General features: G+C 43.6%; 1 protein-coding gene across 1 annotated transcript in view; it reads right to left on the bottom strand.

Annotated features, from left to right (window-relative positions):
* SLC8A1 (solute carrier family 8 member A1) overlaps nucleotides 1-22,036 on the bottom strand; it is a 776,612-nt gene that overhangs the window by 715,217 nt on the left and 39,359 nt on the right. The window lies entirely within an intron of this gene.

Here is a 22,036-nt window from a genome sequence, read left to right as displayed (position 1 = left end):
TTCTGACATGTATTATATGGTGACATTTTTACTGTGGGCAGGTTATGTAGCTGCTCCTAGCTGTTTTGGCTGTTAGAGACAGCTGTAAACAGCTAATTCCTGTCTGTGAACATTGTTACATTGGCGTCAATTCACCAGAGAGGATTTACTAAGAGAAAAAAGGTAGGTAGTTTATCTCATGAGGTATTTTAACACTCTGGAGTCAATTCACCAGTGTGAGAGGACAGAGAGAAAAATGTTAGATAGCAGGGGATAATGGAGAGATATGCATGAGGAAAGTGTGAGAAAGCAGAGAGTTACGTAATCGGTATTAATGATTTACATGGGATACTTTTCCTCTCTGTAAGCTTGAAAGTGAAGCATTGTGGGTAGGAGGCGGAGTTTTACCACTACGTGACCAGAGTATTCCCACCTTTTACTGCCGGATCATATCATAAATCATATCATGAGTGAGTCTGAACTTCTTCTCCACCTCTGTCTCAGTAAAATTATCAAGAACTGTTCTTTCACGAAAAATACGAGGGGCGATTAAACAGACCCTCCTCCTGCGCCTTCGTCTCCTCATAATAGAAGCAAGCCTAGTGCACACCAGAGCGGTTCGGCTGCGTTTTGCGATCCGCTTGCGGCTGCGGATACGCTTGGGTAATGTATTTCAATGGGCTGGTGCACACTAGAGCGGGAGGCGTTTTGCAGAAATGCATACTCCCGGGCTGCTGCAGATTTTGGATTGCGGAGGCGTTTCTGCCTCAATGTTAAGTATAGGAAAAACGCAAACCGCTCTGAAAAACGGCACTTCAGAGCGGTTTGCCAGGTGGTTTTTGTTACAGTAGCTGTTCAGTAACAGCTTTACTGTAACAATACATGAAATCTACTACACCAAAAACGCTTCACAAAACCGCAAAATGCTAGCTGAAACGCTACAGAAAAATAAGAAAAAGCGTTTCAAAATCTGCTAGCATTTTGCGGATCTGCTAGCGGTTTTTGGTGTGCACCAGGCCTAACAGAGTAAGCTCAAAAGGCTCCATCTTCCACAGCAGCAGCTGCTGTGTGAAAACCATGATATCTCCAGGTTCATTCAGGGGATAAAGAGATGAAAAAATAACGAATGGCCACACCCCCTTTCTTCCCTGGTGAATTGTGATTTGGAGAAAAACTAACTACTAACTATCACTTATTTATCTCATACTTATCTCACATTTATCTCTTGCATTTCTCTCTGTCGATATTTTCCCCTATACTTCTGGAGAATTGCTATTTGGAGATATCACAGGAGGTAAATTACCTCCCAAGAGATAAATAGGTTGGTAACCTCTGGTGAATTGACGCCATTGTGGCAGTTTGCCCAGAGTACCGCGGTACTCAGAGCTTCTTGTGGGAGGGGTTTCAGCACAAAATCAGTCATACAGCGCCCCCTGATGGTCTGTTTGTGAAAATCATTATATGTCTCATGTAAAAGGGGGTATCAGTTAGTGATTGGGATAAAGTTCAATTCGAGGTTGGAGTTTCTCTTTAATGCAAAGTCTGCATGTAGCGAGTTAGAATAACACGATCCGTTACCGTGAACAGGCCCATAGAATTGTATGGGCACTGAATTGACATGCAGAATTATTCTGCAACGCAACTGACTACTGTGAACAGGGCCTGTAGGTAAGATGGATGATTTTTGTATTATGACTGTTGACTAAGGCTAGGTCAACAGTGGTCACTCAGTTGCATAACTCATGCATTATAACGAGTGTGAACTGCAGTGGAGACTGGACATAGACTTCAATACAAAGCCTGCATGCAGCAAGTTAGAGTAATGTGATCAGTTACAACGCAGTACTGTGAACAGGGCCATAGGATTGTATGGGCAGTGAGTTGACATGCAGAATTACTCTCAAACACAACTGACTACTCTGTACAGAGCCTCCGGCCTCTTTCACACTAGTCCAGTGATCTGCAAACTTGGCTCTCCAGCTGTTAAGGAACTACAAGTCCCACAATGCATTTGCCTTTATGAATCATGACTGTGGCTGTCAGACTCCTGCAATGCATTGTGGGACTTGTAGTTCCTTATCAGCTGGAGAGCCAAGTTTGCAGATCACTGCACTAGTCAGTGCATGCACAAACACAATTTTGCGCATGTGTTACTGACGCATGACATGCATGGCATGCACAGTGGGTGTCTGTTTCAGTGTGAACATTGGCAGGTGAAGCACAAATTACCTAATGGGAAATCACGTGCATTGTGCGATAAAGTGTTTTTGGGCACGTTACATCGCAACGCTTTCTGTACTGTGAATGGTAACGAATGGTAACATAAAAGGCAAGTCAATGGACTTTCATGTTATCATGCATACCATACACAATGACAGCACCACACATAAATGTGAAAGAGCCCAAAAGACTTGTACACATAATAGAAAAAAAAACTGAAATTTGGGTACACCATGCGCCCCTATAGGCTGTAATGTGGATTACAGCTATAGCTGTGCTTAGACAGTAATTTGGGCGCTATCAAAAGACGGAGCCCAAATTACTTTTTAAAACAGCATAATTTTGCAGCCAGCAATAGCTAGCAGCCGAATTACGTCTTACCACTGAGTCCATGGCGGCCTGCAGGGGGAACAGTAATTAATGCCTCCGGGAATTTTACAGAAGCAGGGTGAGACGTTTTTTGGCTTCACCCTGCAGCAAGATTTCCCGGCGCTGTTTTTGCATGTATGTCTCCTTGGATCCTCACCTACTTTTTCTAGTGAAGTTGCCTGGATCACACTGTGCTATCAGCATGAAGCAATGTACCTTATCCCTATGCCTCAACATTTTACCTTTTCGGGGCCTGTTAGTTTGTAATGAAACATAGTGAGCTTCAGTAACAGCTGACCCTAGATGAGGAAGCCTGCACTGTGGTGCATTTGAAAAATGAGCTCAAAGCAACACGTAGTCTGAATGCTACAACTGAGTTCTATGGCGATTGGTACATATATGCAATTTACTACAGATACACATTCACAAAAACGTGTGCAAATGCATTAAAGCGGAATATAACCCTGCATTACAACTTTGCTCTAAAACATTATTTACAGCATATTATATGCAACCAGCATTTTTTTTTACTAGACCAGCATTGGAAGGGTTAAACACAGAGGTTTAAAGTTCCGTGGAGAGATATGCAGAAGTTCAGATAGATACATTTTAACTAAATACAATGTAACAAGTTATAAATGTTACACACTCTTTGGCTGTTCTCCAGTTCCTCAGTCAGAGAGATGAGTCACATTCAACACTTAGATACATTTATGTAAACAAAATGTATCTATGTCAGCTTCGGATGCGTCTGCAGAAATCTAAAGGAACTTTAAAGCTGTGTGTAACCCTTCCAATGCTGGTCTAGTAAAAAAAAATGCTGGTTGCATATAATATACTGTAAATAATATTTTAGAGCAAAGTTGAAATGCAGGGTTATATTCTGCTTTAAATGTAAAAGAGGCCTTAGACCCGTTTTACTGTGCATAGGTTATAGGGACATTTGGGCTTTAAGATTGTGGATTCCGTGCTCTGAAAAAGGTCTATTTGTGATAGAATACGGTTAAATGCGCGTCGCAGATGAGGCTCCTGGAAATATCAAGCAATTAGGCAGTTTAGCACACACAGGAATTATGTAGAAAATTATCGGAGAAAGTAAAATAATTGCAGGCATCCAAGAGTGACTGGCTAATTTCGAGATTATACAAGTTCTATTTACATTATCTACTTTCTGACATGATCCATGATGACATATATCAAAACATCTTACAGCATGCTGGGAAGCTGGAAGCTACGAGATTGCAATGGAAAATTGACACAGCAAAGGAATCTCAAACATCTAAAACCCTGCCAGAATCAGGAATCGGTATGCATACATTTAACATAGGATGCATAATAACAAATGTACAGTTTTAGGATCTCTGCCCTTTGCTTTAGAGGAAGCTTGAAATGACATGAACATAAAGACTGCTATTACCATTTCATGTTTTACATGACTGCTCATCTGACCTTATAGCTTCAGTAGTTTCTTAGCAATACAACTGCAACAAGCATGCAGCTGGTGGAGTCAGGTTGGAGTCACATTACGTGACCTGATACCCAACATGCAAAGCAGTGCAGCCAGGGCTGAATTTCTGGGAATGCCACAAAGGCCTGGGCCTTGGACGGTTGCAGCCCAAAGGGGCACCTGGCCATGAAAGAGGGGTTGCTACATATGAAAGAGAAGGATAAAAATTGGGTGCAACACATGAAAAGGGGAAATTGATGTCCAAGGAAGCTGTTTGTGAAAGAGAGGGTCTAAGCACCAGGGCCGCAGGCTGCTCTGAGCTGGGCTGTGCCATTTGTCATCACGGTGCAGAGAGAAGTGTCACGAAGTTTGCCGGAAGTTATAGTGAAGAGCCGTTTGCGGTCAGTCATTGTTACAGCTGCCACCTAGTGTCTATTATTTGTAATGCAGCATGCTTTTTGTCTGTACACACACCAGGTGGCAGCAGTGAGGATGACTGGGACGCTCTGGTCTCTTGCCAGCCACAGAGTTCAGTCTGCACGGAGGTGAGAAGCTGATGCTGGAAGCTAGAGTGGGAAGAAGAATGGAAGGGTAAAAGTGAGTGTGGGGAGGAGGGAAATGGGTGTAGGGAAGTGTGAAGTGGGTGTAGGGAGGAGGAAAGGGTGAAGTGTTTGTGGGGAGGAGGGTAAAGAGGCTGTGGGGTGGGAGGAAGGGCAAAAGTGAGGGAAGGCATATGAGGGCAGGAAATGACTGCCAATAGATAAGGAAGCCCAGGCAGTACCCCCCTTCACACCACCTGTCACACCAGATGGACAAACAGCAGCCTGTTTAAGGCTGATGTGAGCATGGGAATGCTGAAACGGAATGGAAAGGGTTAAATAAGCTGTGGTACTGGCAGTCTTTTTTATGTGTTACAGATGCTGAGTGGAGACCAGCTTACCTCATCAAGGTTGCTGTCGTGGAGCAGAAGAGGGCTGTGAGCCAATCAGCTGCAGCTTGAAGAGGATTGGGTGTAGCTTTTCCCTCCAGCGTGTAGGAACCAATCAGGGTGATTGACAGCTGTCCATAAAACTGTTCCTGTCACAGGGGCTGTCACACTTGAGAATCGAACTGAGCAGCTGTCTGAAGTTCTGTGTTGTTCTCAGGTGATTCTCCTCAGCTTTCTCTGATCATCTGCGATGTCGGAACATACTTTGAGGGAGCTACTTCTGCGGGCACAACTACCGGACGGCGACAGGATTCTTTCAGCCTTGCTCGCCGCTTTGCCACCTCTGCCTGGACCCAGTGGCATACAACACGCTCCCCCTGTGGTTCCACAGCTTGCGGACCCTCTCCCTCCTGCTCCGGTTGCTGCACCATCGCCCGGGGACCTTCAGCCGTGTGGTCCTGCTGCCAGTGACTTTGCCAATGCTGGCGCTGTTTTCCCTGGTCTCGGTGGCTTGGTGGGACCCTCACCTGACGTTCCGGCAGCTCCGACACTGGTGGAGGCTGTTTCCCCGCCGCCTCCGGCGGTCGCTGGGCCCAGTGGCCTTCGCTGGGCGGAAGTGAGCAGAGCGCAACCCCTCGGCGCAGGACCGGAAGTTGGTCATGCGCTCCAAGGCCCGGCTTCCGGATCTACCCCCCGGACTTTCCGGAAAGATGGCGGCCGCGCTTCCTCTGGTCGCAAGAGGAAGCAGAAGCGGCCTTACACCCCGCCTCCCGCACGTCCCAAGCGAGCGGGACAGAACGGACTGGCATCCCAAGCATCTGGGCAGGGTGCTGCGCCGCAACCAGCGGCTGCGGCCCGCCCAGCTCCGGCCTCCACCTCCCCGTCTCCAGCTCCGGCCTTCTTCCCCCCGGCTCCAGCTCCGGCCTTTATCTCCCCGGCTCCAGCCCCGGCCTTCATCTCCCCGGCTCCAGCCCCGGCCTTCATCTCCCCGGCTCCAGCCCCGGCCTTCATCTCCCCGGCTCCAGCTCCGGCCTTCAACCCTTCGGCTCCAGCTCCGGCCTTCATCCCTCCGGCTCTTCATCCTCCGGCTCCAGGGTTTCTTCAGGCGGGACCCTCTCCGGCCGTCCAACCACTTGCTCCAGCCTGTGTTCCAGCGGGTCCGGCGGCTGTCCTTCCAGCACCAGCAATTCCAGCAGGCCAGCCCGGAGGTCAGGCCCAGGCAGCAGTGCAGCAGCAGCTGGGTGAGTGTCTGGGGCCGTTGCTGGGCACACAGCCAGACAGGCTGAATACAATGTTTGTAATGCTGCAATCTGTTTTGGGTTTATTGGCGCAGGGCAGGGAAGGGGTCGTGGGACAGGGCTCAGCCGCACAGGTTAATGTAGACCCCCCGCTCCCAGCGCCTGTGACCCCGGTCACTACCAATAGCGCGGCGGTCTGGTTGGGTCACCCCTCCACTACCACAGTCCCTTCTGCGCCCGCGCCTCCACCACCTTCCCAGGATGTTAGTACAGTGCCAGCATTGTTATTACCTGCAGAGCTTCAGGTACCTGTATTGGCACCTGGTGTAGCGGAGACCTCTTACAAAGGGGTCCTCCCATGCAGCAAATCCCCGCTTGGTTACCACCTGCCTATGGCAGTGCGCGAAAAAATTTGGCGTTTAGAGTATGTGGACGTTTTGTCGTTGCTACCATTAAATAAGGAATTCATTGCAAAGGACAGCAAAGATGTGGAAAGTGATAGAAGGCGCCCGGTGGCGCGCACTTTCTCTAATTGGTTGCAGGCATTCTGCATTTATGCTGGTATATTGTTGCAAAAACATCCGGAGCAGAGTGTGGGACTTTTCCAGCACATTGATACTGTTTTGGAGGCATATAAGAATTATGGGCCATTGAGCTGGTTCTTATATGATGAGATCTTCCGACAAAAATTGGCAGTGCATTCTAATTTGCATTGGGGTGCTAAGGATGTCGAGCTGTGGCTTTCTCTGATGCTGCCGCATAGAGGTCAGCCTGGAAAGCCGGCGGTTCAGGGAAATACCACGCTTCGCAAGGGCGTTTGTTTTGCGTTTAATGAGGGGCAATGCAAGTTTGCAAACTGCAAATTTAAGCACGAATGCTCTTTATGCGCTGGGAATCATTCGCTTGCAAAATGCGTGAAAAGGAATTCAGGTTCACAGAATGTTTACACACAAAGGGAGCCCTTTCTTAAAGGGACCGAGTCCGGTACGGCTGGAAAGGTTAATCCCATGGCTAAGGATCCTGCCAGATCAGGAGATAGCTAGTTTCCTTTTTCATGGTTTTAGGGACGGATTTTTTATACCACCTTTCGAGGGTATAGGGTGTGAGAAGGTTAAAAATCTAAAATCTGTACAGCAATTCCCTGAGGTAGTGCAAGAAAAAATTGAGAAGGAGTTGGAAGCGGGTAGGATAGCCGGTCCGTTTCGTGACCCCCCCTTTGAGAATTTTCGCCTGTCCCCCCTGGGAGTTGTCCCTAAAAAGGAGCCGGGGGAATTCAGGATTATCCATCATCTTTCGTTCCCAAAAGGGGGTTCATTGAACGATTCCATTCCCGAGGATTTGTCATCAGTTAAAGGGACTCCGAGCACTGCAGAAACTATGGAAAGATGCATATCATTTTAAAACTCTCTTTCTCCTCTTTCCAATGATATATAAATCGCCGCCTTACACCTTTTAGTTTTCGGTATTTTCGCGATTGAAATTGCTGCGGCCGCGGTTTCAATCGCGAAAATAAAGAAAACTAAAAGGCATAGAGCGACGATTTTGGTGTCGCCAGAAAGAGGAGAAAGAGAGCTTTAAAATGATATCCATCTTTCCATAGTTACTTGTATTACACAGGACGACACTTTCCCCAGTGTCAGCAGCTCCATTCAGCAGAAAAAGTCGGCCTGTGTAATACAATGTAACTATGGAAAGATGGATATCATTTTAAAGCTCTCTTTCTCCTCTTTCTGGCGACACCAAAATCGTTGCCCTACGCCTTTTAGTTTTCTTTATTTTCGGGATTGAAATCGCGGCCGCGGCAATTTCAATCGCGAAAATAGCGAAAACTAAAAGACGTAGGGCAGCGTTTTATATATCATTGGAAAGAGGAGAAAGAGAGCTTTAAAATGATATGCATCTTTCCATAGTTTCTGCACTGCTCGGAGTCCCTTTAAGTATACTACTTTTGATCAAGCAGTGTCTTTGGTTAAATCCTTTGGTCCGGGGGCCCTTATGGCCAAAACGGACATAAAATCTGCTTTCAGACTGTTACCTATTTGCCCGTTAGGTTTCTCTTCACTAGGTTTTCAGTTTCGGGATTTCTTTTATTTTGATAGGTGCCTCCCCATGGGGTGTTCATTGTCTTGTTTATACTTTGAACGTTTTTCTTCCTTTCTAGAGTGGGTTTTGCTTTATGAACATGACATGGGAGGGGGGGTGACACACTATCTGGATGATTTTTTGTTTGTAGGTGGGAGGGATAGTGAGTTATGTTCCTCTTTATTGCAGACTTTTATAGAACTGATGGAATATTTTGGGGTTCCCCTCGCACCTTACAAAATAGTTCCCCCCTCCACAGAAATTTGTTTCTTGGGTATCTGTATCGATACCATCAGGCAGGAGTGCCGCCTCCCAGATGAAAAGATTGTAGATCTACGGGAAAAAATTGACAGGCTTCTGTTTAAACAGAAATCGACCGTGAAAGAGATCCAATCGGTTCTGGGTTTACTTGCTTTTGCCACCAGAGTGTTGCCCATGGGTAGAGTTTTTTCCCGGCGCCTAGCGTTGTCCATATCCGGGTTGGGGTCACCTGTTTTACATGTGAGGCTTTCAGCGGAGGTAAAGCATGATTTGCTTGTATGGAAGCATTTTTTGGCCTTTTATAACGGACGTACTTTCTGGCAGTCTGATTTTCAGGCTGCTGATGAATTACATCTTTTTACAGATGCAGCCGGGTCAGTGGGTTTTGGTGCCTTCTGGGAGGGTAGGTGGTGTGCCGAGCCCTGGCCGGTATCGTGGGTTAAAAAAGGTGCCACAAAATCCATCGTACTTCTTGAATTGTTCCCGGTGTTGGTTGCGTTAGTTCTGTGGGGTGAGCACTTTCAGAACAAACGTATACTGCTACATACTGACAATAAAGGAGTAATGTTTGCTGTTAACTGTTTAACTTCTCGGTCTATTTTTGTGCTGAAGGTGCTCCGTAAATTAGTTTTTTACTCACTGCGTTATAATATTTGGTTAAAGGCAGCTTATGTGCCGGGTAAAGAGAATGTAATAGCAGATTGCTTATCCCGGCAGCGTTTGCAGGACTTCAGGAGGCTAATCCCGGATGCAGCGCCGGAAGGGGACCTCTGCCCGGAGCAATTGTGGGATGTGATATGGGAGTAGTCTCTTCTTTGGTGTCACAGTCTGTGGCGCAGAAGACATGGGAGGCGTACTCTACAGCCTGGTCGCATTGGTGCCAGTTTTGTCAGGAGATCTCTATCTCTGCTCTGCTGGATGATGCGGATTTAGTGCTGGCCTTTTTATGTGAAGGTCTCCGTGCTCATTGGTCTCATAGTCACATGTGCAAATTATTAGCTGGCATATCCTTTTTTAGAAAATTATTTAATGCCCCCCCGGTTAATCATTATTTTGTAGTCCGTCAGTTTTTGAAGGGGTTTAAGGCCAATTCCAGGACTGTCGATCTTAGGCGTCCAATCAGTTTTAATTTACTTGTCGGTCTGACAACGGTCTTGCGATCTGTCTGTTCAGATCATTATGAAATCTCTTTGTTTACAACCGCTTTTTGCCTAGCCTTTTTTGCGGCGCTCCGCGTGTCCGAATTGGTGGCCCCTTCAAAAGCGAAACACTCTCAGCTGGAAGAACATCATGTGCGGGTTTGCTCAGATAGGGTGGAGCTATATATATGTAGGTCAAAAATGGATAGAGAGGCTAGGGGAGTATGGCTGTCTTTGTTTGCCTTGCCGGGGTCTCTGCTGTGTCCAGTTCTCGTTGTTCAGTCTTTTTTATCCGTTCGTGTGTCTTCTGTTTCTTTATTATGTAATGCTGATGGTGTACCTGTCACTAAATTTCAATTTTCAGCTGTGTTAAAACGCTGTTTGTGTATACTTGGGCTCCAGGAGGAGCGCTTTTCCACCCATTCGTTTCGGATTGGCGCAGCCACTGAAGCCGCTAGGTTGGGCTTGAGTGCAGATTTGATTAAACGGTTAGGCAGGTGGGATTCCAGGCGGTTCATGTTGTATGTTCGTCCTCGTTTATGTGTTTATTAACTATTTGTTTTGTTTCAGGCAGGGATAGAAGGTCTGTTTGGCTCTGCGGGCATTCTTACGTATTTTGGGCTGGTAGGAGAGCTGCTCGCAGACCATATGGTGAGCTTTTAGATTTGGAAGGTTTAGGCATTACAGTATCTTGGAAAGGGGTTCGGGGGTTGCAATGGGAGGGTTTGGTTCCACTGGTCTCAGAAGCACTCCGGTCGGAGCGGCCGCCGGTGGTATTGGTGGCAATGATATTGGGAAATTACGGACCCTGCAGTTAATCCATGACATAAAGACGGATCTCATCACTTTGAAGTCAATGTTACCAGAAACGGTACTGGTATTTTCGGAGATCGTGTCACGCTTGATTTGGTTGGCTAATCCTGAGTCTCTTCATCTTGAAAAAATGAGAAAAAAGGTGAATAGGCGCATATGCAAGTTCATGCCTGCAGTCCAAGGTTTTGCCTATCGCCACAGGGAGCTGGAAGGCGGTATCAAGGGAATGTATCGTTCGGATGGAGTGCATCTCTCAGATATCGGGATGGATATATTTAATGTTAACGTGCAGGAGATGGTGGAACAGGCCGTGGGGGTGGGGGGTGCCAGGCCTTAGGCCTACCTGGTGGGGAGGTTTTGGACTTTTGAAAGGACAATGGTGGTAGGGATTGTGTCGGGTCCCCAGACCAGCAATCCCCCTTTGTTTGTCTCGGTTGGTTATGTTAAGGTTGTAACAAACAAAAGATAAAGTTGGTTGGTTTGAATAAGTTATAAGTAAAAATAATAAATAAAATAAAAAGGTAAACAATGGTTATCCCTCCCCCTTAATCAATAAAGAGGCCGCGGCCTGTTAACCGCCTGTTGGTGTCTGAGTTTTTCTTTTAAGCTTTAAATAATATTGATGATCCTGTAATGTAATGAGTGTTGAATGCAGTCCCATGGACAAACAGCAGCCTGTTTAAGGCTGATGTGAGCATGGGAATGCTGAAACGGAATGGAAAGGGTTAAATAAGCTGTGGTACTGGCAGTCTTTTTTATGTGTTACAGATGCTGAGTGGAGACCAGCTTACCTCATCAAGGTTGCTGTCGTGGAGCAGAAGAGGGCTGTGAGCCAATCAGCTGCAGCTTGAAGAGGATTGGGTGTAGCTTTTCCCTCCAGCGTGTAGGAACCAATCAGGGTGATTGACAGCTGTCCATAAAACTGTTCCTGTCACAGGGGCTGTCACACTTGAGAATCGAACTGAGCAGCTGCCCGCCCGCCCCCCTTTTTATTTCTTTATGTCGCTGTCGCGGGCCTTGGTGATACAAGGGGGGGGAGGTTTTGGACTTTTGAAAGGACAATGGTGGTAGGGATTGTGTCGGGTCCCCAGACCAGCAATCCCCCTTTGTTTGTCTCGGTTGGTTATGTTAAGGTTGTAACAAACAAAAGATAAAGTTGGTTGGTTTGAATAAGTTATAAGTAAAAATAATAAATAAAATAAAAAGGTAAACAATGGTTATCCCTCCCCCTTAATCAATAAAGAGGCCGCGGCCTGTTAACCGCCTGTTGGTGTCTGAGTTTTTCTTTTAAGCTTTAAATAATATTGATGATCCTGTAATGTAATGAGTGTTGAATGCAGTCCCATGTACCTTGTGCTGCTGGCTTATGCAGCAGCCCCAGTGCAGTGCGAAGACATCTTTTCCAAAGTGCTGAGGGTGATGAAGATAATGGTTAGGTAGGGCTGGTGTTGCCAGGACTTCTTTAAGTAACGACCCTGCCTGTAGAACAAGCCCCCCCGTGCAATAACACCCTCGTCCCCCACATCCGCTTGCATCCGCCTGGTCCTTGGAAAAATTGCCTGATGCAGAAGCAGTCCTTGGGTTAAAAAAGGTTGGGGACCACTGGTCTACAGTATATGGATGATACACAAGGAAGAGGGGGCTGCACATGGCATGGGAGGGGCGCTGCTGCAGAGGAAAGGGAAGCCACAACATACTTAGCCTATGGGCACAAAAAGTAGAAATCCAGCCTTGAGTGCAGCAGTGGCTGGTGTTGGATCAAATAAATGAACTCCTCCAGCATCTGGTCAGTTCTCAGCCATTCTCAGGAGGACCACTATCTAAAAAAATGGTAACATTTAAAATGCATGTAAACACATACAAATAAGAAGCATGTTTTTTTCCAGAGTAAAACAAGCCAAAAATTACTTTTCTTCTATGTTGCTGTCACTTAGAGTAATTAGTAGAAATCTGATGGAACTGATAGGTTTATGACTAGTTCATCTCTATTTAATGTATTTTTTACAAAAGCACTCCCTAGAAAGGATTTGTACATAGCTGTAGGTTTCCTTCTACCTGTTTGCACACTGTTCTGGCAGTTGGACTGAGCAATTGTCGTTAACTAAGTGTTTTTGAAAATAAATAAAGCCCTGAGGAGATGGGCTAGTCCAAAACCTGTTAGTTCTGTTAGATTTCTACTACCTACTGTAAGTAATAGCAACATGGGAGAAAAGTCATTTATAGCACATTTTACTCTGGTAGAAATGTATTAATTATTTATGTGCTTTCATGGATTTTAAATTTTGCAATTTTTTGTGATAGTGGTCCTTGAAGTGTGGAGGTTAGGGGTGATCAATGAGCACCCTGAGGAGACCAAAACACAGAGACAATGGGAGCCCGATGGTGCACCGTGCAATATGTGAGAGACAGATGTAGGTGGTGAAAAAGAATACTCACAAAGGGAGGTGGCAGAGGGGCAACCATCAACTGCAGGCAGCTGGAGATCAACAAACCCGATTCCACTCGGGTATCCAGAAGGCTGGATGAAGGTTGCACTCTAGTAAAAAGAGGCTAGATGGTGCACTGTGTGGTGACACCACAAGGGGCCAACTAGAACACCCCTCCAAAGGAGGGTGTAGATGTACAAGGGAGGGAAGAGGCGCCCAGATGATTATAACATTGTGTTAAAAACTATAAAAAATGAAAAAGAGTTGAGGTGGCTTACCTCAAATGAAGACAAATTCATATAAACAATGCATTTTATTATGCACTGGCAACGCATTTCGTGGGTCTAAGCCCACTTCCTCAGGCCAAATCAAATGCCAGGTAAGCGCAAATAAAGCGCCTCTGAAACGCGTTGCCAGTGCATGATAAAATTCATTGTTTATATGGATTAGTCTTCATTTGAGGTAAGCAAATCTTTTTCATTTTATTGTTTTTAAAAAAATTTTATCACCATCTGGGCGCCTCTTCCCTCCCTTGTGGTCCTTTAACTACCTAACAACCGCCCCACGCCAATGGGCGTGGCTGCGGCGGCAGCCCCAGGACTGCCTAACGCCAATTGGCGTCAAGTCCTTGGGCCGGCTACTACATGAGATCACGCGCAGGGTCCGCGCGCATATCCTGCTTGAGGGGCGGAGCTCTGCCCCGCCCTCAGTCTCCGACCGGCGATCGATGCACAAGAGACTGTTAGACGGCGTAACCACCGTCTATTTACATAGTACAGCGCTGCGATCTGCGATCACGGCTGTCCCCGTGTGTCCCACAGGAGCGATACGCTGTGATAGGCTGAAGCCTATCACAGCCGATCGCTATGATTGGCTGACTGGGGGAGGGAGGGGGAAATATAAAATTAAGAAAAATTATTAAAAAATAGTTAAATATATTAGAAAAATAAACAAATACATATTTATGTAAAAAAACATCTGGGGGGGGCGATCAGACCCCACCAACAGAGAGCTCTGTTAGTGGAGGGAAAAGGGGGAGGGCGGAATCACTTGTGTGCTGTGTTGTGCGGCCCTGCAGCTTGGCCTTAAAGCTGCACTGGCCATTTTAGTAAAGAATGGCCTGGTCTTTAGGGGAATTTAGCACTGTGGTCCTCAAGAGGTTAAGTAGATGTTTCAGCTACATTTTGTAAGTATAGTATATGCACTCTAAATAACGGCACTCAGGCTAAATGATGCATGCATGTGGTGTATATTTTATGTTTTAGTATATTAGAACATTATGTGCTCATGGTGCTATACTGTATAAGCTTTGCAAACCATTATGGGATTACAGAGTTTTCAAGCATAGATACTGATCGATGATAATCATGTCAGGCATAGTCCGTCTGAATACTTCATGTTTATTGTAGAGGATTTGTTAGCAAGACACTGTGCTTTAAACGTCTGGATGTTTTAGACTGGAGCAGCTTGGATATTTTAAGTGGACAATCACTTTAATTACAAACATCTGCTGCTTCCATACAGTTATGACATTATATATGTGGACTTTTCATAACATGCAAAGAACAGTTAAAAAGGACCTGTAGTAAAAATAGCGTAATGATAAAATTGTTCTTTATTTTTACAATATTAATTTATGAATGATTTAGGCAGTGTTTGCCTGTTGTAAAATCTTTCCTCACCCTGATTTACATTCTGAAATTTATCACAGGGGGCGACATGCTTAGTCCTGTCAGGTGCAGATCTGAGAAAAGTTTTTTTCTGTTGCCAGTGAAAATAAGGCCTCCTCTCTGGAGGAGAATCTGGCATAGCTAAACAGCCTAGGCTAAGCATCACTGGGAGGACAGGGTTATAAACCAATATACAGCAATATATAGATATAAGAAGTGTTCCTGATCCTGAAACCAGGATAAATGCTATAAAAGTGGGTATTCTGAATAATTGACTGCATTGTACTATATATCATGACAGTGCCCCTTTAAATATTGTTATAACACACTGTGTGATAATTTATTCAAGTTCATTTAAATAGAGGGGAGCAAAAGGACACTTTGCACATTAAACCCTCATAACATGTCTACAGATGTATTAGTAACTGTGTTGTTTTTATTCATACAGTATATGAATGGTTAAAATACCCTGAAAAACAATTCTATGACTAGCTCTCTGCCCCTTTTTTATTCTTAAAGATACGTTTTACTAATTTATCAATAAATTACACATTTTTTTGCGTGCATTGCGCTTTTTTCTAATAGATATATTTTTTGCAGCAAATGGTTTACTAAGTATGAAAGAGACTGTACAGGATCTTCTCAAAAAATTAGCATATTGTGATAAAGTTCATTATTTTCTGTAATGTACTGATAAACATTAGACTTTCATATATTTTAGATTCAAATACACACAACTGAAGTAGTTCAAGCTGTATATTGTTTTAATATTGATGATTTTGGCATACAGCTCATGAAAACCCAAATTTCCTATCTAAAAAAATTAGCATATTTCATCCGACCAATAAAAGAAAAGTGTTTTTAAAACAAAAAAAGTCAACCTTCAAATAATTAGGTTCAGTGATGCACTCAATACTTGGTCGGGAATCCTTTTGCAGAAATGACTGCTTCAATGTGGCGTGGCATGGAGGCAATCAGCCTGTGGCACTGCTCAGGTGTTATAGAGGCCCAAGATGCTTCGATAGCGGCCTTAAGTTCATCCAGAGTGTTGGGTCTTGCGTCTCTCAACTTTCTCTTCACAATATCCCACAGATTCTCTATGGGGTTCAGGTCAGGAGAGTTGGCAGGCCAATTGAGCACAGTAATACCATGGTCAGTAAACCATTTACCAGTGGTTTGGCACTGTGAGCAGGTGCCAGGTCATGCTTAAAAATGATGAAATCTTCATCTCCATAAAGCTTTTCAGCAGATGGAAGCAAAATTACTGTTGCGCATATCGTGCGGTGACCGTGTTTAGCTAGTTCATTTGTTATTTTCTTTGGCGTTCAGATTGCAGTTATTTGCTGTATCTTCTTTACTCAGTTCATGCTCTGTCTTTGCTTAGTCTTGTGTTGCTGATAGCAATCGCCTCTCTTGCGATTAGCTTTCTTACTCTGGTCTGTTCTGATGTGATAGGTCTACCGTCGCTGGGTGGCGACTAGATTGGTAGACATTCACGTATTCTGTCTCTGTTCTTGCTTTCTTCTGAGTTGCTACTTTGTTGCCCAGTCTTGCTTAGTCGTGCAATTTCAATCTGGCATCTGTGGCTGTACAGAGAACTTGTTCCTCTGTACTCCACAGCTCCATCTGCTGGTTGGAATTCTCCTCTACAAATCTATACTGGGTACTTTGCTACTGTGACTGTGGTGATTTCCTTCTGCTTCAGCGCACGCGGTGTGCGCTGACTGGAATTTGCCCGCAGATCATTACACATAGCTTTATAAAACATTATGCCATGAAGGTATATTACAGTTATTTTTGCAAATAAGGGCTGTAATTATTGACAGTGTGCAATGAGAAAACCAAAAACATTGGAAAACATTAGAAAAATACACCTTTATTTTCAAATAAAATATTTTCACCATACACTGTACCAGGGACAAAATTTAAAAGTTGTAATAAATGGCACATATGGGTAAATAAAATGTGTGGGTTTTATCTACAGTAGCATGTTTTATGAAAAATACTTTTTTTCCCTTTAAAATGCATTATTCCCTTTATATAAAATATTTCTACTAAGCAAAGAAAGTCTAATTTGTGGCAAAAAACAACATATAGATCATTTAGGTATGATAAGTAATGATTACGTTATTGCCAAAAGAATACAAGCAGCACTGAAATGTTAAGATTGATCTGGAAGAGAAAAAAAACCTAAGTGGTGAAGTGGCTAATGTTCCGCAGCTTTCACCATTAATTGAACTTGAACTTTTTGCCCCACTAAGCTGTTTCCATTGGCCAAATGTCACCATCCCTAATTAAGTGATACTGGTGACAGGGTTGGTATCTATTACTTCATTAAGTAATAAGTAACTAAAAAATGAAGTCAAAGCACAGTACTTTCAACATAGGAAAATATAATGAATTACAAATACTGAGAGAAGACTTTAGTTTAGGAGCCTTAGGAATCCCACATCCTCCCCTACTCTCTGCTCTTTCTCTAAATTCCAAGTCCTTGCTCTACAGAATAGTGTATCTCCACAAAGAGGCAGTGTGACAATGGAGAAGAAAGCTACACCCACAGTGATCTGTCATCTTCCTCTGCCATTCCCATTCCCTTCCCATTCCCTTTTGCTCTGTGTACCCATTATGGTTCATTTTGCACAAAAGTAAAGATGTTTACCCTTAGGCCTCGTTTCCATCTATGCGCTTCTGTCCGCTTCTGTCTGCTTTTCAACAACATGTATCAATCTGTAACATTGATGTGCTGATAAAAAGCGGACAGAAGCGGATAGAAGCGCACTAAGTGGAAACAAGGCCTTAGCCCTTTAGGCCATCACCTTGTCTAGCTATCTTCTTCTTCTGCTGGTTCTATTTCTGTTTGTTGAGTGACACACTTAGGTAATGTTACCTAACAAGGGTCATTTTGGGGTTAAATACCAAGCTAAGGTACTGCTGGGTCTAGGCTGGAACTGGTGGAACATTCTCTTCTCCTATCGCAATATTTGTTCACACTTACTACTCTCTGCTAATGCTTCACATGCCAATATATTGAGGCACAAAAAGGAGTGATATTTTGGCATAGTGTGGTGTTCATGCATCAGGCCTGTAGATGGCACTGTTCTACCTGTATAACTGATAAGATTATCTAGACTATTGAGTAACTTACCATACCTTACCTTTTTATATAGTTTTAATTGCTTTATACCTTTTTGTCGACACACACACACACACACACACACACACACACACACACACACACACACACACACACACACACACACACACACACACACACACACACACACACACACACAGACACACACACACACACAGACACACACAGACACACACACACACACATCGCAATGCGGAACGATTTTTGCCACGATTTTGCTATGCAGTGCATAGTATAGCAAAATCGCGATTGCAATCATTGGGAAATTGCCGGGAAATTTTGGACTTTTGTTGAATCGCAATCGCTAGTGTGGAAAAGGGCCCTAAACGCTTGTTAGTATGAAGTTTTAAATCAGGATGATACCATTTATTGGCTAACTACTGTTAGTATGGAACAGACACAAAAAACCCCAGAAAAATTACACCTATATTTCCAAATATTGTCACCATACATTGTGAAAGGGACATAATTTAAATGTGTAATAACCGGGATACATGGGCAAATAAAATATGTGGGTTTTAATTATGGTAGCATATTTTATTATAAAACTATAATGGCTGAAAACTGAGAAATAATGATCTTTTTCTCTCTTTTTTTTATTATGTCCATTAAAATGCATTTAGAATAAAATAATTATTGGCATAATGTACCACCAAATAAAGCCTAATTAGTGGTGAAAAAAAAGGTATAGATCATTTTGTTGTGATAAGTAGTAATAAAGTTATTGGCATATAAAAGGGAGGATTGCTGACAGGTGAAAATTGCTCTGGTCCGTTAGGGTAAAAACCCTTTGGGAATAAAGTGGTTAAAATTGCAGAAGATTTTCAGAAAAGTGAAATGGATATCTTGAACAAAAATATTCAGTTTTGCTAAATTAGAAATTCTCCACAAGCAGTTTCTGTGCATTCGCTGCAGCCCACCCCCCCCCCCCCCCCCACCAGTTGTTTGCAAAGAACATAAACACCGAACTTGTTTAATCTGCTACAAACTACATTTGTTATTTAAAGCATGGTGCTTTATATACTCAGCTAATTATCAAGATAAGAATATAGGCTCTAAACAGGACAGGTGATTAATTTACATTAAAGGGGCACTACAGCGAAAAACTGTAAAATTTAAAATATGTGCAAACATATACCAATAAGAAGTACATTTTTTTCCAGAGTAAAATGAGCCATAAATTACTTTTCTCCTATGTTCCTGTCACTTACTGTAGGTAGTAGAAATCTGACAGAAGCAACAGGTTTTGGACTAGTCCATCTCTTTATAGTGGATTCTCAGGGATATGTTTATTTTCAAAAGCACTTAGTGAATGGCAGTTGCTCCGTCCAACTGCCAAAAAACTGTGTAGGGAGCAGGGAATCCTTTTTCGAGAATATCTTTATAAAGTATAAAAGCCTTGCTGAGAATCCCCTATGAAGAGATGGAGTAGTCCAAAACCTGTCGCTTCTGTCAGGTTTATACTGCCTACTGTAAGTGACAGCATTATAGGAGAAAAGTAATTTATGGCTCATTTTACTCTGGAAAAAAATTACTTCTTATTTGTATATGTTTTCACATATTTTAAATTTTACAGTTTTTCGCTGTAGTGCCCCTTTAAGCTCATTCTGGAGAGTGGGATGTGTATGCAAGACTCTGATTATTAGGGATGTATGTGATGACCGCCATGTGTTTTGCTTTGAGCTTATGGAATCAATCACTTGTAATTATATTCCACATTTTCTATAAAACGTCATATAGCAAGCCTTCAGTGTTTAGATACTAGATTATTTATGTCATTCCTTCCAGATGGTGTTTTGTCCCAGATACAACTATTCTACATTATAACGGAATACTAAACAGAGTAATTGGCAGACTGTGTGGTAGGTGGTAGAGCGGTACCTCTATGCATTTTGTGTTCTATTTAGGACTTTTGGTATTTTTTTTTCTTTTTGTCACATATGATCATATTTAATCCCAAATGACACATATACCGTAAGTAGACCGTTAGGTTCATTTTATTTTGTATAGTAGATAAACTGCAATAACAAATATATCTTTATTTGTATATCATGGACGGCGCAGTGGCATAGTGGATAGCGCGCGCTCGGCTCGCTATGCTGGGGTCAGAGGTTCAAGTCCACAACACTATCTGCGTGGAGTTTGTATGTTCTTGTGTTTGTTTGAGGTACCTACCGCATCCCAAAAACATTCAGATGAGTTAATCACCTTCTGTCCATCCTCCTCAATACTAGCTGGCTGCTCTCTGCCTGCTCATTGTGTGTAATCACGCAACATGCAGGAGAACAGGAAGTAGTGAGCAGCCAACTGGTACTGAATAGGATGGACAGAGAAGACACAGGGAACAGGTGAGACTTGATCAAGGTACACCGCTGCGCTCTGCTCTGCAACAGGAGAACAAAGGAAGGGGGTCCATGGAAGGGCAGAATGAAATAGGGCCCCCCTCCCCCCCTCCCCACTTCCCAGACCCCACAGCGCTAATTGGCCCAGGAGAAGCCCAGGGCACAAGAGGGGTGCTTTATAACAGGGGTAAGGGGGTGGGAGTGGGTGGAACATGAGCACTAAAGCCTCATGGGCCAACAGTAATGCAAAGTGGGGAAACAAAATTGCAAGGCACCCTGGACCAGATTTGACCCCAAAAGTTTAAAATTGTATAAATGTATTAGATCCAGAGGGTCATAAGTAGAGTCAGACAATTTTCATTGTGGGTGTGGCCACGGCGGCAGCCCCAGGACTGCCTAACGCCAATTGGCGTCAAGTCCTGGGGCTCTGTTTTTCAGAAGATTGCGCGCTATATGTTTATCATATCCATTACAAATTGATTTTTTTTTTTAAAGTCAGGTGAGTATTATTATTGCTGTTATTGTTAGCAGCAGCAATAGTTTAATGCAGATAACCACAACAACAATCTTAATAACAATGGTAATTTCTTTAGCCATCTAAAGAGTTCTCTTAGAAGAAATATAGAATAGAATCTATAGAATAAGTACAGTATTTTCAACCCTGTTCTGCAGCTTACTAAATGGGAGGTGAAATAGGCAGTTACCCGAAAATTACCCCAAGTGCCTCTTCCCATAATCCCTTGCACACACTGATAAATTCAAATGATGCTGTTCTAGGAATGGGCATCTCTATCTCTACCCCTGTTTCTTCCTTTTCATTGGCCACTGGCAGTCAGTCAGAGAAGCAGAGAAAGGGGCTGGTGCTACTGGTTCAACCCAAGTAGGTGGCTGTGCAAATACTGCAACTCACATCAATGCTCAAGTCAGACATAGCTCAGAGATAAGTGAACATGCCATAGATTCTGTGAGAATGAATACGGTCATACAGATTTCAGTATCATTTCTATGCTGAGAACGCAAAAATGAATTCATTATTCTTATGTTATCATGTTTCTTCAAAGTTAAATGGTTAAATGAGGAAAGCGTTACTAGATATCTCTTTCCGCTATCTCTGTTTCTCTGCTACTTGTAATCACTATAAATGTACATAACACACCGATAACCTCAACTCCAATTGCCCGCTGTCTGATAATAAACATTATTTTTCATGTAAGCCTTGTATTAACCTCATATTAACTGCCTCCTGCTACTTCCATCTCAAACATATACCCTGAATATTCCCTTTCCTCACACAAGAGGCTAGATAGGATTCTCTTCCCTGTCCTAATCATATCTCACCTAGAAAACTTAGGAGAAAAAGTGAATAAAGGCCATCGGGCTCGATCCACTAAAGTGATAAACATCAGTATCACTGCAGATCACCCGAACGGAATGCAGATCACGCGTTTTAACTGCACACAGCACATCACGCAATCTCCTTGAAACTTTGCGCGCAATGAGCGTAGAACAAACCCCCCCTCAAAAAAACCTCCTTTTAATCACTTTACCCCCCGCGGTATGGATTTCTCCGTCCCTTTTTCCACCCTTATAAAACCAAGGGCAGGAGAAATCCATACCTCCCGCGCTACCGCCGCTGTCCACGCTCCCGCCGCTGCCCGCTCGCCTGGAGATCAATGAATGGGAAAATCCATTCCCGTTCGTTGATCTAAGCCCCCGCAATGATCTGCTGCTTCTATGAGAAACAGCGCGATCATTGTGATTTTCCCAGCCTCATAGTGCTTCCTGTAAGCGTCCTTCCGGACGCTTACAGGTCGCATGAACACAAACTCACTGTGGTCATCTTGTGACCAAATAGTAAAACTACACCCTAAAGCATTTTACATATACAAATACATTAGTTTTACACAATAAATTAACTCATTAACTCCCACACTCCCCAATTATTATTTTTTTGTAATTAAAAAAAAA

The sequence above is a fragment of the Hyperolius riggenbachi genome, chromosome 4 (genome assembly GCF_040937935.1).
Source record: "Hyperolius riggenbachi isolate aHypRig1 chromosome 4, aHypRig1.pri, whole genome shotgun sequence".
NCBI classification, from domain to species: Eukaryota; Metazoa; Chordata; class Amphibia; order Anura; family Hyperoliidae; genus Hyperolius; species Hyperolius riggenbachi.
The sequence above is the reverse complement of the archived record's forward strand: the minus strand, read 5'-3'. Positions and strand labels throughout refer to the sequence as shown.